The sequence below is a fragment of the Lineus longissimus genome, chromosome 10 (assembly GCF_910592395.1).
Source record: "Lineus longissimus chromosome 10, tnLinLong1.2, whole genome shotgun sequence".
Taxonomy (NCBI): domain Eukaryota; kingdom Metazoa; phylum Nemertea; class Pilidiophora; order Heteronemertea; family Lineidae; genus Lineus; species Lineus longissimus.
In genome coordinates, this window is record NC_088317.1 from 11,421,800 (window position 1) to 11,441,986 (window position 20,187).

Here is a 20,187-nt window from a genome sequence, read left to right on the forward strand (position 1 = left end):
CAATATGAGATAGGCCATTGCAGTGAAATCGAGGATGGCCGCCAATACCTAGGAGGTTGCTGTTACGGTCTAGACACAGGTTTTTGGGGTCAATCTATCCATTGCAGCCATTGGCTTCAATATAAAGATAGGGCAATGCAGTGAAATCCACGATGGCCAATACCTGAAGGGCTCTGTTCCTCTGCAACCAATTCAGCTGGGAGGTTGTCTAGACATAGGTCTAGCTATCTATTGCAGCCATCAATGTTACATCTTTTCATTGATGGCCAATGCAGTAAATTCTAAGATTGCCAATACCTGATGGGCTCCGTTCCTCTGCAACGAATTCAGCTGGGATGTTGATATTGGTGTATAGACACAGGTTTTTGGGGTCAAGCTATCCATTGCAGCCATCAGTTTCAATGTAAGATAGGCCAATGCAGTGAAATCAAAGATGGCCGCCAATACCTGTAGGGCTGCGTTCCTCTGCAACCAATTCAGCTAGGAGGTTGATGTTGGTGTCTAGACATAGGTTTTTGGGGTCAAGCTATCCATTGCAGCCATTAGTTTCAATGTAAGATGAGCCAATGCAGTGAAATCAGAGATGGCCGCCAAGATTGCCGCCAATACCTATAGGATCTTTGATACTCTGCAAAAAGCTATCCATTGCAGCCACCAGTTTCAAGGTAAAAATAGGCGAATTCAGGGAAATCCAAGATGGCCAATACCTGAAGGGCTTCGTTCCTCTGCAACCAATTCAGCTAGGAGGTTGATGTTACTGTCTAGACACATGTTTTTGGGGTCAAGCTATCCATTGCAGTCACCAGTTTCAATGTAAAGATAGGCCAATGCAGAGAAATCCACGATAATCCAATACCTGATGGCTACCTTCCTCTGCAACCAATTGAGCTAGGAGGTTGGTGTTGGTGTCTAGACATAGGTTTTTGGGGTCAAGCTATCCATTGCAGCCATCAGTTTCAATATGAGATAGGCCATTGCAGTGAAATCGAGGATGGCCGCCAATACCTGTAGGGCTCCGTACCTCTGCAACCAATTCAGCTAGGTGGTTGATGTTGGTGTCTAGAGATAGGTTTTTGGGGTCAAGCTATCCATTGCAGCCACCAGTTTCAATGTAAAAATAGGCGAATTCAGGGAAATCCAAGATGGCCAATACTTGAAGGGCTTCGTTCCTCTGCAACCAATTCAGCTAGGAGGTTGCTGTTACGGTCTAGACACAGGTTTTTGGGGTCAATCTATCCATTGCAGCCATTGGCTTCAATATAAAAGATGAGCCATTGCAGTAAAATCAGAGATGGCCGTAAAGATGACCGTCAATACCTATAAGGCTCCGTTCCTCTGCAACCAATTCAGCTAGGAGGTTTATTTTGGTATCTAAACATAGGTTTTGGGGTCAAGCTATCCATTGCAGCCACAAGTTTCAATGTAAAGATAGGCAAATGCAGTGAAATCCAAGATGGCCAATACCTGAAGGGCTTCGTTCGTCTGCAACCAATTCGGCTATGAGGTTGATGTTACTGTCTAGACACAGGTTTTTGGGGTCAAGCTATCCATTGCAGCCATTAGTTTCAATGTAAGATGAGCCAATGCAGTGAAATCAGAGATGGCCGCCAAGATTGCCGCCAATACCTATAGGATCTTTGATACTCTGCAAAAAGCTATCCATTGCAGCCACCAGTTTCAAGGTAAAAATAGGCGAATTCAGGGAAATCCAAGATGGCCAATACCTGAAGGGCTTCGTTCCTCTGCAACCAATTCAGCTAGGAGGTTGATGTTACTGTCTAGACACATGTTTTTGGGGTCAAGCTATCCATTGCAGTCACCAGTTTCAATGTAAAGATAGGGCAATGCAGTGAAATCCACGATGGCCAATACCTGAAGGGCTCTGTTCCTCTGCAACCAATTCAGCTGGGAGGTTGTCTAGACATAGGTCTAGCTATCTATTGTAGCCATCAATGTTACATCTTTTCATTGATGGCCAATGCAGTAAATTCTAAGATTGCCAATACCTGATGGGCTCCGTTCCTCTGCAACAAATTCAGCTGGGATGTTGATATTGGTGTATAGACACAGGTTTTTGGGGTCAAGCTATCCATTGCAGCCATTAGTTTCAATGTAAGATGAGCCAATGCAGTGAAATCAGAGATGGCCGCCAAGATTGCCGCCAATACCTATAGGATCTTTGATACTCTGCAAAAAGCTATCCATTGCAGCCACCAGTTTCAAGGTAAAAATAGGCGAATTCAGGGAAAACCAAGATGGCCAATACCTGAAGGGCTTCGTTCCTCTGCAACCAATTCAGCTAGGAGGTTGATGTTACTGTCTAGACACATGTTTTTGGGGTCAAGCTATCCATTGCAGTCACCAGTTTCAATGTAAAGATAGGCCAATGCAGAGAAATCCACGATAATCCAATACCTGATGGCTACCTTCCTCTGCAACCAATTGAGCTAGGAGGTTGGTGTTGGTGTCTAGACATAGGTTTTTGGGGTCAAGCTATCCATTGCAGCCATCAGTTTCAATATGAGATAGGCCATTGCAGTGAAATCGAGGATGGCCGCCAATACCTGTAGGGCTCCGTACCTCTGCAACCAATTCAGCTAGGTGGTTGATGTTGGTGTCTAGAGATAGGTTTTTGGGGTCAAGCTATCCATTGCAGCCACCAGTTTCAATGTAAAAATAGGCGAATTCAGGGAAATCCAAGATGGCCAATACTTGAAGGGCTTCGTTCCTCTGCAACCAATTCAGCTAGGAGGTTGCTGTTACGGTCTAGACACAGGTTTTTGGGGTCAATCTATCCATTGCAGCCATTGGCTTCAATATAAAAGATGAGCCATTGCAGTAAAATCAGAGATGGCCGTAAAGATGACCGTCAATACCTATAAGGCTCCGTTCCTCTGCAACCAATTCAGCTAGGAGGTTGATGTTGGTGTATAGACACAGGTTTTTGGGGTCAAGCTATCCATTGCAGCCACCAGTTCAATGTAAAGATAGGGCAATGCAGTGAAATCCACGATGGCCAATACCTGAAGGGCTCCGTTCCTCTGCAACCAATTCAGCTAGGAGGTTTATTTTGGTATCTAAACATAGGTTTTGGGGTCAAGCTATCCATTGCAGCCACCAGTTCAATGTAAAGATAGGGCAATGCAGTGAAATCCACGATGGCCAATACCTGAAGGGCTCTGTTCCTCTGCAACCAATTCAGCTAGGAGGTTGATGTTACTGTCTAAACACAGGTTTTTGGGGAAAAGCTATCCATTGCAGCCACAAGTTTCAATATAAAGATAGGGCAATGCAGTGAAATCCACGGTGGCCAATACCTGAAGGGCTCTGTTCCTCTGCAACCAATTCAGCTGGGAGGTTGTCTAGACATAGGTCTAGCTATCTATTGCAGCCATCAATGTTACATCTTTTCATTGATGGCCAATGCAGTAAATTGTAAGATTGCCAATACCTGATGGGCTCCGTTCCTCTGCAACAAATTCAGCTGGGATGTTGATATTGGTGTATAGACACAGGTTTTTGGGGTCAAGCTATCCATTGCAGCCATTAGTTTCAATGTAAGATGAGCCAATGCAGTGAAATCAGAGATGGCCGCCAAGATTGCCGCCAATACCTATAGGATCTTTGATACTCTGCAAAAAGCTATCCATTGCAGCCACCAGTTTCAAGGTAAAAATAGGCGAATTCAGGGAAATCCAAGATGGCCAATACCTGAAGGGCTTCGTTCCTCTGCAACCAATTCAGCTAGGAGGTTGATGTTACTGTCTAGACACATGTTTTTGGGGTCAAGCTATCCATTGCAGTCACCAGTTTCAATGTATAGATAGGCCAATGCAGAGAAATCCACGATAATCCAATACCTGATGGCTACCTTCCTCTGCAACCAATTGAGCTAGGAGGTTGGTGTTGGTGTCTAGACATAGGTTTTTGGGGTCAAGCTATCCATTGCAGCCATCAGTTTCAATATGAGATAGGCCATTGCAGTGAAATCGAGGATGGCCGCCAATACCTTGTAGGGCTCCGTACCTCTGCAACCAATTCAGCTAGGTGGTTTGTTTTGGTATCTAGACATAGATTTTTGGGGTCAAGCTATCCATTGCAGCCACAAGTTTCAATGTAAAGATAGGCGAATGCAGTGAAATCCAAAATGGCCAATACCTGAAGGGCTTCGTTCCTCTGCAACCAATTCAGCTAGGAGGTTGCTGTTACGGTCTAGACACAGGTTTTTGGGGTCAATCTATCCATTGCAGCCATTGGCTTCAATATAAAGATAGGGCAATGCAGTGAAATCCACGATGGCCAATACCTGAAGGGCTCTGTTCCTCTGCAACCAATTCAGCTGGGAGGTTGTCTAGACATAGGTCTAGCTATCTATTGCAGCCATCAATGTTACATCTTTTCATTGATGGCCAATGCAGTAAATTCTAAGATTGCCAATACCTGATGGGCTCCGTTCCTCTGCAACGAATTCAGCTGGGATGTTGATATTGGTGTATAGACACAGGTTTTTGGGGTCAAGCTATCCATTGCAGCCATCAGTTTCAATGTAAGATAGGCCAATGCAGTGAAATCAAAGATGGCCGCCAATACCTGTAGGGCTGCGTTCCTCTGCAACCAATTCAGCTAGGAGGTTGATGTTGGTGTCTAGACATAGGTTTTTGGGGTCAAGCTATCCATTGCAGCCATTAGTTTCAATGTAAGATGAGCCAATGCAGTGAAATCAGAGATGGCCGCCAAGATTGCCGCCAATACCTATAGGATCTTTGATACTCTGCAAAAAGCTATCCATTGCAGCCACCAGTTTCAAGGTAAAAATAGGCGAATTCAGGGAAATCCAAGATGGCCAATACCTGAAGGGCTTCGTTCCTCTGCAACCAATTCAGCTAGGAGGTTGATGTTACTGTCTAGACACATGTTTTTGGGGTCAAGCTATCCATTGCAGTCACCAGTTTCAATGTAAAGATAGGCCAATGCAGAGAAATCCACGATAATCCAATACCTGATGGCTACCTTCCTCTGCAACCAATTGAGCTAGGAGGTTGGTGTTGGTGTCTAGACATAGGTTTTTGGGGTCAAGCTATCCATTGCAGCCATCAGTTTCAATATGAGATAGGCCATTGCAGTGAAATCGAGGATGGCCGCCAATACCTGTAGGGCTCCGTACCTCTGCAACCAATTCAGCTAGGTGGTTGATGTTGGTGTCTAGAGATAGGTTTTTGGGGTCAAGCTATCCATTGCAGCCACCAGTTTCAATGTAAAAATAGGCGAATTCAGGGAAATCCAAGATGGCCAATACTTGAAGGGCTTCGTTCCTCTGCAACCAATTCAGCTAGGAGGTTGCTGTTACGGTCTAGACACAGGTTTTTGGGGTCAATCTATCCATTGCAGCCATTGGCTTCAATATAAAAGATGAGCCATTGCAGTAAAATCAGAGATGGCCGTAAAGATGACCGTCAATACCTATAAGGCTCCGTTCCTCTGCAACCAATTCAGCTAGGAGGTTTATTTTGGTATCTAAACATAGGTTTTGGGGTCAAGCTATCCATTGCAGCCACAAGTTTCAATGTAAAGATAGGCAAATGCAGTGAAATCCAAGATGGCCAATACCTGAAGGGCTTCGTTCGTCTGCAACCAATTCGGCTATGAGGTTGATGTTACTGTCTAGACACAGGTTTTTGGGGTCAAGCTATCCATTGCAGCCATTAGTTTCAATGTAAGATGAGCCAATGCAGTGAAATCAGAGATGGCCGCCAAGATTGCCGCCAATACCTATAGGATCTTTGATACTCTGCAAAAAGCTATCCATTGCAGCCACCAGTTTCAAGGTAAAAATAGGCGAATTCAGGGAAATCCAAGATGGCCAATACCTGAAGGGCTTCGTTCCTCTGCAACCAATTCAGCTAGGAGGTTGATGTTACTGTCTAGACACATGTTTTTGGGGTCAAGCTATCCATTGCAGTCACCAGTTTCAATGTAAAGATAGGCCAATGCAGAGAAATCCACGATAATCCAATACCTGATGGCTACCTTCCTCTGCAACCAATTGAGCTAGGAGGTTGGTGTTGGTGTCTAGACATAGGTTTTTGGGGTCAAGCTATCCATTGCAGCCATCAGTTTCAATATGAAATAGGCCATTGCAGTGAAATCGAGGATGGCCGCCAATACCTGTAGGGCTCCGTACCTCTGCAACCAATTCAGCTAGGTGGTTGATGTTGGTGTCTAGAGATAGGTTTTCGGGGTCAAGCTATCCATTGCAGCCACCAGTTTCAATGTAAAAATAGGCGAATTCAGGGAAATCCAAGATGGCCAATACTTGAAGGGCTTCGTTCCTCTGCAACCAATTCAGCTAGGAGGTTGCTGTTACGGTCTAGACACAGGTTTTTGGGGTCAATCTATCCATTGCAGCCATTGGCTTCAATATAAAAGATGAGCCATTGCAGTAAAATCAGAGATGGCCGTAAAGATGACCGTCAATACCTATAAGGCTCCGTTCCTCTGCAACCAATTCAGCTAGGAGGTTTATTTTGGTATCTAAACATAGGTTTTGGGGTCAAGCTATCCATTGCAGCCACAAGTTTCAATGTAAAGATAGGCAAATGCAGTGAAATCCAAGATGGCCAATACCTGAAGGGCTTCGTTCGTCTGCAACCAATTCGGCTATGAGGTTGATGTTACTGTCTAGACACAGGTTTTTGGGGTCAAGCTATCCATTGCAGCCACAAGTTTCACTGTAAAGATAGGGCAATGCAGTGAAATCCACGATGGCCAATACCTGAAGGGCTTCGTTCCTCTGCAACCAATTCAGCTAGGAGGTTTATTTTGGTATCTAAACATAGGTTTTGGGGTCAAGCTATCCATTGCAGCCACCAGTTCAATGTAAAGATAGGGCAATGCAGTGAAATCCACGATGGCCAATACCTGAAGGGCTCTGTTCCTCTGCAACCAATTCAGCTAGGAGGTTGATGTTACTGTCTAAACACAGGTTTTTGGGGAAAAGCTATCCATTGCAGCCACAAGTTTCAATATAAAGATAGGGCAATGCAGTGAAATCCACGATGGCCAATACCTGAAGGGCTCTGTTCCTCTGCAACCAATTCAGCTGGGAGGTTGTCTAGACATAGGTCTAGCTATCTATTGCAGCCATCAATGTTACATCTTTTCATTGATGGCCAATGCAGTAAATTCTAAGATTGCCAATACCTGATGGGCTCCGTTCCTCTGCAACAAATTCAGCTGGGATGTTGATATTGGTGTATAGACACAGGTTTTTGGGGTCAAGCTATCCATTGCAGCCATTAGTTTCAATGTAAGATGAGCCAATGCAGTGAAATCAGAGATGGCCGCCAAGATTGCCGCCAATACCTATAGGATCTTTGATACTCTGCAAAAAGCTATCCATTGCAGCCACCAGTTTCAAGGTAAAAATAGGCGAATTCAGGGAAATCCAAGATGGCCAATACCTGAAGGGCTTCGTTCCTCTGCAACCAATTCAGCTAGGAGGTTGATGTTACTGTCTAGACACATGTTTTTGGGGTCAAGCTATCCATTGCAGTCACCAGTTTCAATGTAAAGATAGGCCAATGCAGAGAAATCCACGATAATCCAATACCTGATGGCTACCTTCCTCTGCAACCAATTGAGCTAGGAGGTTGGTGTTGGTGTCTAGACATAGGTTTTTGGGGTCAAGCTATCCATTGCAGCCATCAGTTTCAATATGAAATAGGCCATTGCAGTGAAATCGAGGATGGCCGCCAATACCTGTAGGGCTCCGTACCTCTGCAACCAATTCAGCTAGGTGGTTGATGTTGGTGTCTAGAGATAGGTTTTCGGGGTCAAGCTATCCATTGCAGCCACCAGTTTCAATGTAAAAATAGGCGAATTCAGGGAAATCCAAGATGGCCAATACTTGAAGGGCTTCGTTCCTCTGCAACCAATTCAGCTAGGAGGTTGCTGTTACGGTCTAGACACAGGTTTTTGGGGTCAATCTATCCATTGCAGCCATTGGCTTCAATATAAAAGATGAGCCATTGCAGTAAAATCAGAGATGGCCGTAAAGATGACCGTCAATACCTATAAGGCTCCGTTCCTCTGCAACCAATTCAGCTAGGAGGTTTATTTTGGTATCTAAACATAGGTTTTGGGGTCAAGCTATCCATTGCAGCCACAAGTTTCAATGTAAAGATAGGCAAATGCAGTGAAATCCAAGATGGCCAATACCTGAAGGGCTTCGTTCGTCTGCAACCAATTCGGCTATGAGGTTGATGTTACTGTCTAGACACAGGTTTTTGGGGTCAAGCTATCCATTGCAGCCACAAGTTTCACTGTAAAGATAGGGCAATGCAGTGAAATCCACGATGGCCAATACCTGAAGGGCTCCGTTCCTCTGCAACAAATTCAGCTAGGAGGTTGATGTTGGTGTATAGACACAGGTTTTTGGGGTCAAGCTATCCATTGCAGCCACCAGTTCAATGTAAAGATAGGGCAATGCAGTGAAATCCACGATGGCCAATACCTGAAGGGCTCTGTTCCTCTGCAACCAATTCAGCTAGGAGGTTGATGTTACTGTCTAAACACAGGTTTTTGGGGAAAAGCTATCCATTGCAGCCACAAGTTTCAATATAAAGATAGGGCAATGCAGTGAAATCCACGATGGCCAATACCTGAAGGGCTCTGTTCCTCTGCAACCAATTCAGCTGGGAGGTTGTCTAGACATAGGTCTAGCTATCTATTGCAGCCATCAATGTTACATCTTTTCATTGATGGCCAATGCAGTAAATTCTAAGATTGCCAATACCTGATGGGCTCCGTTCCTCTGCAACAAATTCAGCTGGGATGTTGATATTGGTGTATAGACACAGGTTTTTGGGGTCAAGCTATCCATTGCAGCCATTAGTTTCAATGTAAGATGAGCCAATGCAGTGAAATCAGAGATGGCCGCCAAGATTGCCGCCAATACCTATAGGATCTTTGATACTCTGCAAAAAGCTATCCATTGCAGCCACCAGTTTCAAGGTAAAAATAGGCGAATTCAGGGAAATCCAAGATGGCCAATACCTGAAGGGCTTCGTTCCTCTGCAACCAATTCAGCTAGGAGGTTGATGTTACTGTCTAGACACAGGTTTTTGGGGTCAAGCTATCCATTGCAGTCACCAGTTTCAATGTAAAGATAGGCCAATGCAGAGAAATCCACGATAATCCAATACCTGATGGCTACCTTCCTCTGCAACCAATTCAGCTAGGAGGTTGATGTTACTGTCTAGACACAGGTTTTTGGGGTCAAGCTATCCATTGCAGTCACCAGTTTCAATGTAAAGATAGGCCAATGCAAAGAAATCCACGATAATCCAATACCTGATGGCTACCTTCCTCTGCAACCAATTGAGCTAGGAGGTTGGTGTTGGTGTCTAGACATAGGTTTTTGGGGTCAAGCTATCCATTGCAGCCATCAGTTTCAATATGAGATAGGCCATTGCAGTGAAATCGAGGATGGCCGCCAATACCTTGTAGGGCTCCGTACCTCTGCAACCAATTCAGCTAGGTGGTTTATTTTGGTATCTAGACATAGATTTTTGGGGTCAAGCTATCCATTGCAGCCACAAGTTTCAATGTAAAGATAGGCGAATGCAGTGAAATCCAAAATGGCCAATACCTGAAGGGCTTCGTTCCTCTGCAACCAATTCAGCTAGGAGGTTGATGTTACTGTCTAGACACAGGTTTTTGGGGTCAATCTATCCATTGCAGCCATTGGCTTCAATATAAAGATAGGGCAATGCAGTGAAATCCACGATGGCCAATACCTGAAGGGCTCTGTTCCTCTGCAACCAATTCAGCTGGGAGGTTGTCTAGACATAGGTCTAGCTATCTATTGCAGCCATCAATGTTACATCTTTTCATTGATGGCCAATGCAGTAAATTCTAAGATTGCCAATACCTGATGGGCTCCGTTCCTCTGCAACGAATTCAGCTGGGATGTTGATATTGGTGTATAGACACAGGTTTTTGGGGTCAAGCTATCCATTGCAGCCATCAGTTTCAATGTAAGATAGGCCAATGCAGTGAAATCAAAGATGGCCGCCAATACCTGTAGGGCTGCGTTCCTCTGCAACCAATTCAGCTAGGAGGTTGATGTTGGTGTCTAGACATAGGTTTTTGGGGTCAAGCTATCCATTGCAGCCATTAGTTTCAATGTAAGATGAGCCAATGCAGTGAAATCAGAGATGGCCGCCAAGATTGCCGCCAATACCTATAGGATCTTTGATACTCTGCAAAAAGCTATCCATTGCAGCCACCAGTTTCAAGGTAAAAATAGGCGAATTCAGGGAAATCCAAGATGGCCAATACCTGAAGGGCTTCGTTCCTCTGCAACCAATTCAGCTAGGAGGTTGATGTTACTGTCTAGACACATGTTTTTGGGGTCAAGCTATCCATTGCAGTCACCAGTTTCAATGTAAAGATAGGCCAATGCAGAGAAATCCACGATAATCCAATACCTGATGGCTACCTTCCTCTGCAACCAATTGAGCTAGGAGGTTGGTGTTGGTGTCTAGACATAGGTTTTTGGGGTCAAGCTATCCATTGCAGCCATCAGTTTCAATGTAAGATAGGCCATTGCAGTGAAATCGAGGATGGCCGCCAATACCTGTAGGGCTCCGTACCTCTGCAACCAATTCAGCTAGGTGGTTGATGTTGGTGTCTAGAGATAGGTTTTTGGGGTCAAGCTATCCATTGCAGCCACCAGTTTCAATGTAAAAATAGGCGAATTCAGGGAAATCCAAGATGGCCAATACTTGAAGGGCTTCGTTCCTCTGCAACCAATTCAGCTAGGAGGTTGCTGTTACGGTCTAGACACAGGTTTTTGGGGTCAATCTATCCATTGCAGCCATTGGCTTCAATATAAAAGATGAGCCATTGCAGTAAAATCAGAGATGGCCGTAAAGATGACCGTCAATACCTATAAGGCTCCGTTCCTCTGCAACCAATTCAGCTAGGAGGTTTATTTTGGTATCTAAACATAGGTTTTGGGGTCAAGCTATCCATTGCAGCCACAAGTTTCAATGTAAAGATAGGCAAATGCAGTGAAATCCAAGATGGCCAATACCTGAAGGGCTTCGTTCGTCTGCAACCAATTCGGCTATGAGGTTGATGTTACTGTCTAGACACAGGTTTTTGGGGTCAAGCTATCCATTGCAGCCATTAGTTTCAATGTAAGATGAGCGAATGCAGTGAAATCAGAGATGGCCGCCAAGATTGCCGCCAATACCTATAGGATCTTTGATACTCTGCAAAAAGCTATCCATTGCAGCCACCAGTTTCAAGGTAAAAATAGGCGAATTCAGGGAAATCCAAGATGGCCAATACCTGAAGGGCTTCGTTCCTCTGCAACCAATTCAGCTAGGAGGTTGATGTTACTGTCTAGACACATGTTTTTGGGGTCAAGCTATCCATTGCAGTCACCAGTTTCAATGTAAAGATAGGCCAATGCAGAGAAATCCACGATAATCCAATACCTGATGGCTACCTTCCTCTGCAACCAATTGAGCTAGGAGGTTGGTGTTGGTGTCTAGACATAGGTTTTTGGGGTCAAGCTATCCATTGCAGCCATCAGTTTCAATATGAAATAGGCCATTGCAGTGAAATCGAGGATGGCCGCCAATACCTGTAGGGCTCCGTACCTCTGCAACCAATTCAGCTAGGTGGTTGATGTTGGTGTCTAGAGATAGGTTTTCGGGGTCAAGCTATCCATTGCAGCCACCAGTTTCAATGTAAAAATAGGCGAATTCAGGGAAATCCAAGATGGCCAATACTTGAAGGGCTTCGTTCCTCTGCAACCAATTCAGCTAGGAGGTTGCTGTTACGGTCTAGACACAGGTTTTTGGGGTCAATCTATCCATTGCAGCCATTGGCTTCAATATAAAAGATGAGCCATTGCAGTAAAATCAGAGATGGCCGTAAAGATGACCGTCAATACCTATAAGGCTCCGTTCCTCTGCAACCAATTCAGCTAGGAGGTTTATTTTGGTATCTAAACATAGGTTTTGGGGTCAAGCTATCCATTGCAGCCACAAGTTTCAATGTAAAGATAGGCAAATGCAGTGAAATCCAAGATGGCCAATACCTGAAGGGCTTCGTTCGTCTGCAACCAATTCGGCTATGAGGTTGATGTTACTGTCTAGACACAGGTTTTTGGGGTCAAGCTATCCATTGCAGCCACAAGTTTCACTGTAAAGATAGGGCAATGCAGTGAAATCCACGATGGCCAATACCTGAAGGGCTCCGTTCCTCTGCAACAAATTCAGCTAGGAGGTTGATGTTGGTGTATAGACACAGGTTTTTGGGGTCAAGCTATCCATTGCAGCCACCAGTTCAATGTAAAGATAGGGCAATGCAGTGAAATCCACGATGGCCAATACCTGAAGGGCTCTGTTCCTCTGCAACCAATTCAGCTAGGAGGTTGATGTTACTGTCTAAACACAGGTTTTTGGGGAAAAGCTATCCATTGCAGCCACAAGTTTCAATATAAAGATAGGGCAATGCAGTGAAATCCACGATGGCCAATACCTGAAGGGCTCTGTTCCTCTGCAACCAATTCAGCTGGGAGGTTGTCTAGACATAGGTCTAGCTATCTATTGCAGCCATCAATGTTACATCTTTTCATTGATGGCCAATGCAGTAAATTCTAAGATTGCCAATACCTGATGGGCTCCGTTCCTCTGCAACAAATTCAGCTGGGATGTTGATATTGGTGTATAGACACAGGTTTTTGGGGTCAAGCTATCCATTGCAGCCATTAGTTTCAATGTAAGATGAGCCAATGCAGTGAAATCAGAGATGGCCGCCAAGATTGCCGCCAATACCTATAGGATCTTTGATACTCTGCAAAAAGCTATCCATTGCAGCCACCAGTTTCAAGGTAAAAATAGGCGAATTCAGGGAAATCCAAGATGGCCAATACCTGAAGGGCTTCGTTCCTCTGCAACCAATTCAGCTAGGAGGTTGATGTTACTGTCTAGACACATGTTTTTGGGGTCAAGCTATCCATTGCAGTCACCAGTTTCAATGTAAAGATAGGCCAATGCAGAGAAATCCACGATAATCCAATACCTGATGGCTACCTTCCTCTGCAACCAATTCAGCTAGGAGGTTGATGTTACTGTCTAGACACAGGTTTTTGGGGTCAAGCTATCCATTGCAGCCACCAGTTTCAATGTAAAGATAGGCCAATGCAGAGAAATCCACGATAATCCAATACCTGATGGCTACCTTCCTCTGCAACCAATTGAGCTAGGAGGTTGGTGTTGGTGTCTAGACATAGGTTTTTGGGGTCAAGCTATCCATTGCAGCCATCAGTTTCAATATGAGATAGGCCATTGCAGTGAAATCGAGGATGGCCGCCAATACCTTGTAGGGCTCCGTACCTCTGCAACCAATTCAGCTAGGTGGTTTATTTTGGTATCTAGACATAGATTTTTGGGGTCAAGCTATCCATTGCAGCCACAAGTTTCAATGTAAAGATAGGCGAATGCAGTGAAATCCAAAATGGCCAATACCTGAAGGGCTTCGTTCCTCTGCAACCAATTCAGCTAGGAGGTTGATGTTACGGTCTAGACACAGGTTTTTGGGGTCAATCTATCCATTGCAGCCATTGGCTTCAATATAAAAGATGAGCCATTGCAGTGAAATCAGAGATGGCCGCCAAGATGACCGTCAATACCTATAAGGCTCCGTTCCTCTGCAACCAATGCAGCTAGGAGGTTTATTTTGGTATCTAAACATAGGTTTTGGGGTCAAGCTATCCATTGCAGCCACAAGTTTCAATGTAAAGATAGACAAATGCAGTGAAATCCAAGATGGCCAATACCTGAAGGGCTTCGTTCGTCTGCAACCAATTCGGCTAGGAGGTTGATGTTACTGTCTAGACACATGTTTTTGGGGTCAAGCTATCCATTGCAGTCACCAGTTTCAATGTAAAGATAGGCCAATGCAGAGAAATCCACGATAATCCAATACCTGATGGCTACCTTCCTCTGCAACCAATTGAGCTAGGAGGTTGGTGTTGGTGTCTAGACATAGGTTTTTGGGGTCAAGCTATCCATTGCAGCCATCAGTTTCAATATGAGATAGGCCATTGCAGTGAAATCGAGGATGGCCGCCAATACCTGTAGGGCTCCGTACCTCTGCAACCAATTCAGCTAGGTGGTTGATGTTGGTGTCTAGAGATAGGTTTTTGGGGTCAAGCTATCCATTGCAGCCACCAGTTTCAATGTAAAAATAGGCGAATTCAGGGAAATCCAAGATGGCCAATACTTGAAGGGCTTCGTTCCTCTGCAACCAATTCAGCTAGGAGGTTGCTGTTACGGTCTAGACACAGGTTTTTGGGGTCAATCTATCCATTGCAGCCATTGGCTTCAATATAAAAGATGAGCCATTGCAATAAAATCAGAGATGGCCGTAAAGATGACCGTCAATACCTATAAGGCTCCGTTCCTCTGCAACCAATTCAGCTAGGAGGTTTATTTTGGTATCTAAACATAGGTTTTGGGGTCAAGCTATCCATTGCAGCCACAAGTTTCAATGTAAAGATAGGCAAATGCAGTGAAATCCAAGATGGCCAATACCTGAAGGGCTTCGTTCGTCTGCAACCAATTCGGCTATGAGGTTGATGTTACTGTCTAGACACAGGTTTTTGGGGTCAAGCTATCCATTGCAGCCACAAGTTTCACTGTAAAGATAGGGCAATGCAGTGAAATCCACGATGGCCAATACCTGAAGGGCTCCGTTCCTCTGCAACAAATTCAGCTAGGAGGTTGATGTTGGTGTATAGACACAGGTTTTTGGGGTCAAGCTATCCATTGCAGCCACCAGTTCAATGTAAAGATAGGGCAATGCAGTGAAATCCACGATGGCCAATACCTGAAGGGCTCTGTTCCTCTGCAACCAATTCAGCTAGGAGGTTGATGTTACTGTCTAAACACAGGTTTTTGGGGAAAAGCTATCCATTGCAGCCACAAGTTTCAATATAAAGATAGGGCAATGCAGTGAAATCCACGATGGCCAATACCTGAAGGGCTCTGTTCCTCTGCAACCAATTCAGCTGGGAGGTTGTCTAGACATAGGTCTAGCTATCTATTGCAGCCATCAATGTTACATCTTTTCATTGATGGCCAATGCAGTAAATTCTAAGATTGCCAATACCTGATGGGCTCCGTTCCTCTGCAACAAATTCAGCTGGGATGTTGATATTGGTGTATAGACACAGGTTTTTGGGGTCAAGCTATCCATTGCAGTCACCAGTTTCAATGTAAGATGAGCCAATGCAGTGAAATCAGAGATGGCCGCCAAGATTGCCGCCAATACCTATAGGATCTTTGATACTCTGCAAAAAGCTATCCATTGCAGCCACCAGTTTCAAGGTAAAAATAGGCGAATTCAGGGAAATCCAAGATGGCCAATACCTGAAGGGCTTCGTTCCTCTGCAACCAATTCAGCTAGGAGGTTGATGTTACTGTCTAGACACATGTTTTTGGGGTCAAGCTATCCATTGCAGTCACCAGTTTCAATGTAAAGATAGGCCAATGCAAAGAAATCCACGATAATCCAATACCTGATGGCTACCTTCCTCTGCAACTAATTGAGCTAGGAGGTTGGTGTTGGTGTCTAGACATAGGTTTTTGGGGTCAAGCTATCCATTGCAGCCATCAGTTTCAATATGAGATAGGCCATTGCAGTGAAATCGAGGATGGCCGCCAATACCTTGTAGGGCTCCGTACCTCTGCAACCAATTCAGCTAGGTGGTTTATTTTGGTATCTAGACATAGATTTTTGGGGTCAAGCTATCCATTGCAGCCACAAGTTTCAATGTAAAGATAGGCGAATGCAGTGAAATCCAAAATGGCCAATACCTGAAGGGCTTCGTTCCTCTGCAACCAATTCAGCTAGGAGGTTGATGTTACGGTCTAGACAGAGGTTTTTGGGGTCAATCTATCCATTGCAGCCATTGGCTTCAATATAAAAGATGAGCCATTGCAGTGAAATCAGAGATGGCCGCCAAGATGACCGTCAATACCTATAAGGCTCCGTTCCTCTGCAACCAATGCAGCTAGGAGGTTTATTTTGGTATCTAAACATAGGTTTTGGGGTCAAGCTATCCATTGCAGCCACAAGTTTCAATGTAAAGATAGACAAATGCAGTGAAATCCAAGATGGCCAATACCTGAAGGGCTTCGTTCGTCTGCAACCAATTCGGCTAGGAGGTTGATGTTACTGTCTAGACACAGGTTTTTGGGGTCAAGCTATCCATTGCAGCCACAAGTTTCACTGTTAAGATAGGGCAATGCAGTGAAATCCACGATGGCCAATACCTAAAGGGCTCCGTTCCTCTGCAACAAATTCAGCTAGGAGGTTGATGTTGGTGTATAGACATAGGTTTTTGGGGTCAAGCTATCCATTGCAGCCACCAGTTCAATGTAAAGATAGGGCAATGCAGTGAAATCCACGATGGCCAATACCTGAAGGGCTCTGTTCCTCTGCAACCAATTCAGCTAGGAGCCTGTCTAGACATAGGTCTAGCTATCCATTGCAAGCCATCAATCTAAAATCTTTTCATTGATGGCAATGCAGTGGAATCTAAGATTGCCAATACCTGAAGGGCTCCGTTCCTCTGCAACAAATTCAGCTAGGAGGTCGATATTGGTGTATAGACACAGGTTTTTGGGGTCAAGCTATCTATTGCAGTCACCAGTTTCAATGTAAGATAGGCGAAAGCAGTGAAATCCAAGATGGTCAATACCTGAAGGGCTTCGTTCCTCTGCAACCAATTCAGGTAGAAGGTTTATGTTACTGTCTAAACACAGGTTTTTGGGGTCAAGCTATCCATTGCAGCCACAAGTTTTATATTAAGATAGGGCAATGCAGTAAAATCCACGATGGCCAATGCCTGAAGGGCTCTGTTCCTCTGCAACCACTTCACCTAGGAGGTTGATGTTGGTGTATAGACACAGGTTTTTGGGGTCAAGCTATCCATTGCAGCAACCAGTTTCAATGTAAAAGATAGGCCAATGCAGAGAAATCCACGATAATGCAATACCTGAAGGGCTCCGTTCCTCTGCAACAAATTCAGCTAGGAGGTTGATGTTGGTGTATAGACACAGGTTTTTGGGGTCTAGCTATCTATTGCAGCCACAAGTTTCAATGTAAAGATAGGCCAATGCAGTGAAATGCAGGATGGCCAATACCTAGGAAGTTGATGTTGCTCCGTAACTCTGCAACCAAGCTAGGAGGTTGTCTAGACATTGGTTTTTGGGGTCTAGCTATCTATTGCAGCCACAAGTTTCAATGTAAAGATAGGCCAATGCAGTGAAATGCAGGATGGCCAATACCTAGGAAGTTGATGTTGCTCCGTAACTCTGCAACCAAGCTAGGAGGTTGTCTAGACATTGGTTTTTGGGGTCTAGCTATCTATTGCAGCCACAAGTTTCAATGTAAAGATAGGCCAATGCAGTGAAATGCAGGATGGCCAATACCTAGGAAGTTGATGTTGCTCCGTAACTCTGCAACCAAGCTAGGAGGTTGTCTAGACATTGGTTTTTGGGGTCTAGCTATCTATTGCAGCCACAAGTTTCAATGTAAAGATAGGCCAATGCAGTGAAATCCACGATGACCTATACCTGATCACAGCTGTTTCAGCTAAGCCTAAACATGACATCGAAATAAACCATTCTGCCTACTAGCCTGCTGCCCAACGATTTGTCCATGCGAAAAGCCTGTTAACTGCTATGTAAACATTGTCGCTAATACACATCTCACACATTATCGCAATACCCATTCAGCCAAAGGGTTAATTTATTGGCATCGTTCAAACATCAGCGCGCTTCTCTACACGTGCTCGAATTAGATACGTCACAAGATGTGTCACATGACCATTCGCCCGGCAAGAAAATTTCATGAAATTTGGACCAAAATTAACGAAACAGTGGCGATTTCCATGTTTTTTATCGATTTTTCGACAAGTTACAGTTTTGGAATTCTTCAAGGCTAGATAGCCGGGTAGGCATAATATCATATATCATAAATACCCCGGCTGTTTTGCATAACTCATTTCAGTTTCGTACAGAATCGTGCGTTTATTCTGAAATTTCTCAAACTTTGATCTGCTCAATTTCAAAATGGCCGACTTGCAGACGGAGATTGAGATGGGGTGCCAAGTTCATCGTACAACATCGAATTCCCTTGATCGTTATTTAGCAAAACGAGTTACTTCCAGTATTCTATTTTATGTTAGTTTGCTGTCTATTCATGCAGAAAATGCATTTGAAAAACAAATGTCTAAAAATAGTTGAGTTTTGAAGTTCGATGGTCGGGTCTATTTTGGTGAAAGGGGTACAGCATGGGTAATAGTACAATAATAAGTCATGATCGTGCTTATGAACAAGCCATGAGTTAACATATACCATAGTTTATGTTGAAAATATCTTTACAGATGTAATTGATAAATATAGTCTTAAGAATTCGCCAAATATAGAAAAGTTCTTGTTAGCAAAATGAACTCGCCCATTGACCCACATTCCAGTTTGTTGTGGTATTTTTGTACAGGGTGATGCCAAAACAGTGCCTTTTGTTGACTGGTAAACAGTCCTTCAGTTACTAAAATGCCTTTTTCCTTTAATTTCAGCTGGTTGCATGGTGTGTACTGCAGATAACTTCTCGACTTAATCCGGCTGATGTGATGCTTTAGTTGATTCGAGAGGCTACATGTATATAGGCCAAGTACGTCGACATCATTGATCCGGCAGTGAACGAGATAAGTGGTAAGTTAAGCGATGTTTCCCTTCATCTAAGTATTCACAAACAGATGATTGAAATCATTATACTGTATTCCCGTAGGCTTTGTATGCATGTATTCTATTCTAATAAATTACTCTTTATTTCAGGTTCAGCCTCCAAGATGTGTCACTAGAAATGCAACCGACATTATTTATAGACAGGCGTGATTACTACTCTGATTTTTGGACTGATGGTAAGTTCCGAGGCTATTTTGATTGCAATTAAATATCATTTGAATCTACATTGAAATAAAAGTGGACATCTGTAGGATACTTCCTTTCTTTCTCTATATTCAACACTGGTCAGTGTCAGAATTGAATAAGAATAGAAGCTCTGTCTGTTGGAGCCACCCCCAATTATACCCCCTCCCCCATTTAGCCACTGCCATTATGTTTACACTCGCCTTTACAATTCCAGGTATACTCGTCTTCAAAATGGACCTGGCTAGGAATGACTTCCCTCCTCAGAAAAAAGCTCGGTTGGATTCGAAAGTTGGTGCAGGCGGTCATTAGCGATATTTCGGTCGTAAACGCAAGAAGTCCAAGAAATCCACTGACAAATCAGGAAAACGTATATTCAATGTCGGCGACACGTGTTTGTTCACATTGGACTCAAAAGTTTATCTTGGAACCGTTCTTAGTCAAGTTGATGAACATCATTTCCAAATTGAGGACTAGACAGGAACACCTTCATTTGTCTGTCACTTTTATTAAAAGAAAGTTAAAGTTGAAACTTCTATATAGCAAGGAATATGAAGATGTGAACTTTGTATTATTTTTTGAATGTATGAGTATATTGAATGTAAATTAAATGCATATTGTGAATAATATAATAATAATATTGTGTACATTGAAATCATGACTTTTAATTTTGTGTACTGGTACTGTTGTCCTCTGTGACTGTTGTCTCATTTCTCGGAATAACAAGACCCCAAGCTGGATGAGACACCTACATCCCCTGCATATAAAAGATAGGTTGTGACATAATGTCCTCTGTGACTGTTGTCTCATCTCTCGGAATAACAAGGCCTCAAGCTGGAGGAGACAACTACATCCCTTGCCTATGATGATAATAAAGGTTGTGACATGTCCTTGGTGACTGTTGTCTCAACTTCACTCCCGGAATTACAAGACCCCAAGCTGGATGAGACACCCGTTGTCCTGCCTATGATATCATAGGTTGTGACCTGTCGATTTTTGCAACTAACTGTCTCATCTGGGTAGGCCTACAATAGGACACATTTGTCCTGCCATATATACTATAGGTTAAGACCTGTTCTTTGCGACTATTTGTCTCATTTGTGTACAACAGGGCACCAACCTTTCATACCACAACATTAGTAATGGGCATGGCATTTTCAAATGACGA

The 20,187-nt window shown here is 43.9% G+C and overlaps 1 long non-coding RNA gene across 3 annotated transcripts in view; it reads left to right on the forward strand.

Moving 5' to 3' along the window:
• The window catches only part of LOC135494766 (uncharacterized), a 156,056-nt gene extending 136,300 nt beyond the window's left edge, over nucleotides 1-19,756 (forward strand). Inside the window, exons 1-4 of one of the 3 annotated variants that reach the window (XR_010448451.1) lie at nucleotides 17,856-18,042; nucleotides 18,668-18,803; nucleotides 18,927-19,012; nucleotides 19,237-19,756. This is a non-coding gene — a long non-coding RNA (uncharacterized LOC135494766). Of the gene's footprint in view, nucleotides 1-17,855; nucleotides 18,043-18,268; nucleotides 18,804-18,926; nucleotides 19,013-19,236 lie in introns of those variants that run through there. The other 2 variants (XR_010448452.1, XR_010448450.1) reach the window with 2 other exon arrangements.
• Nucleotides 19,757-20,187: the final 431 nt, after the last annotated feature.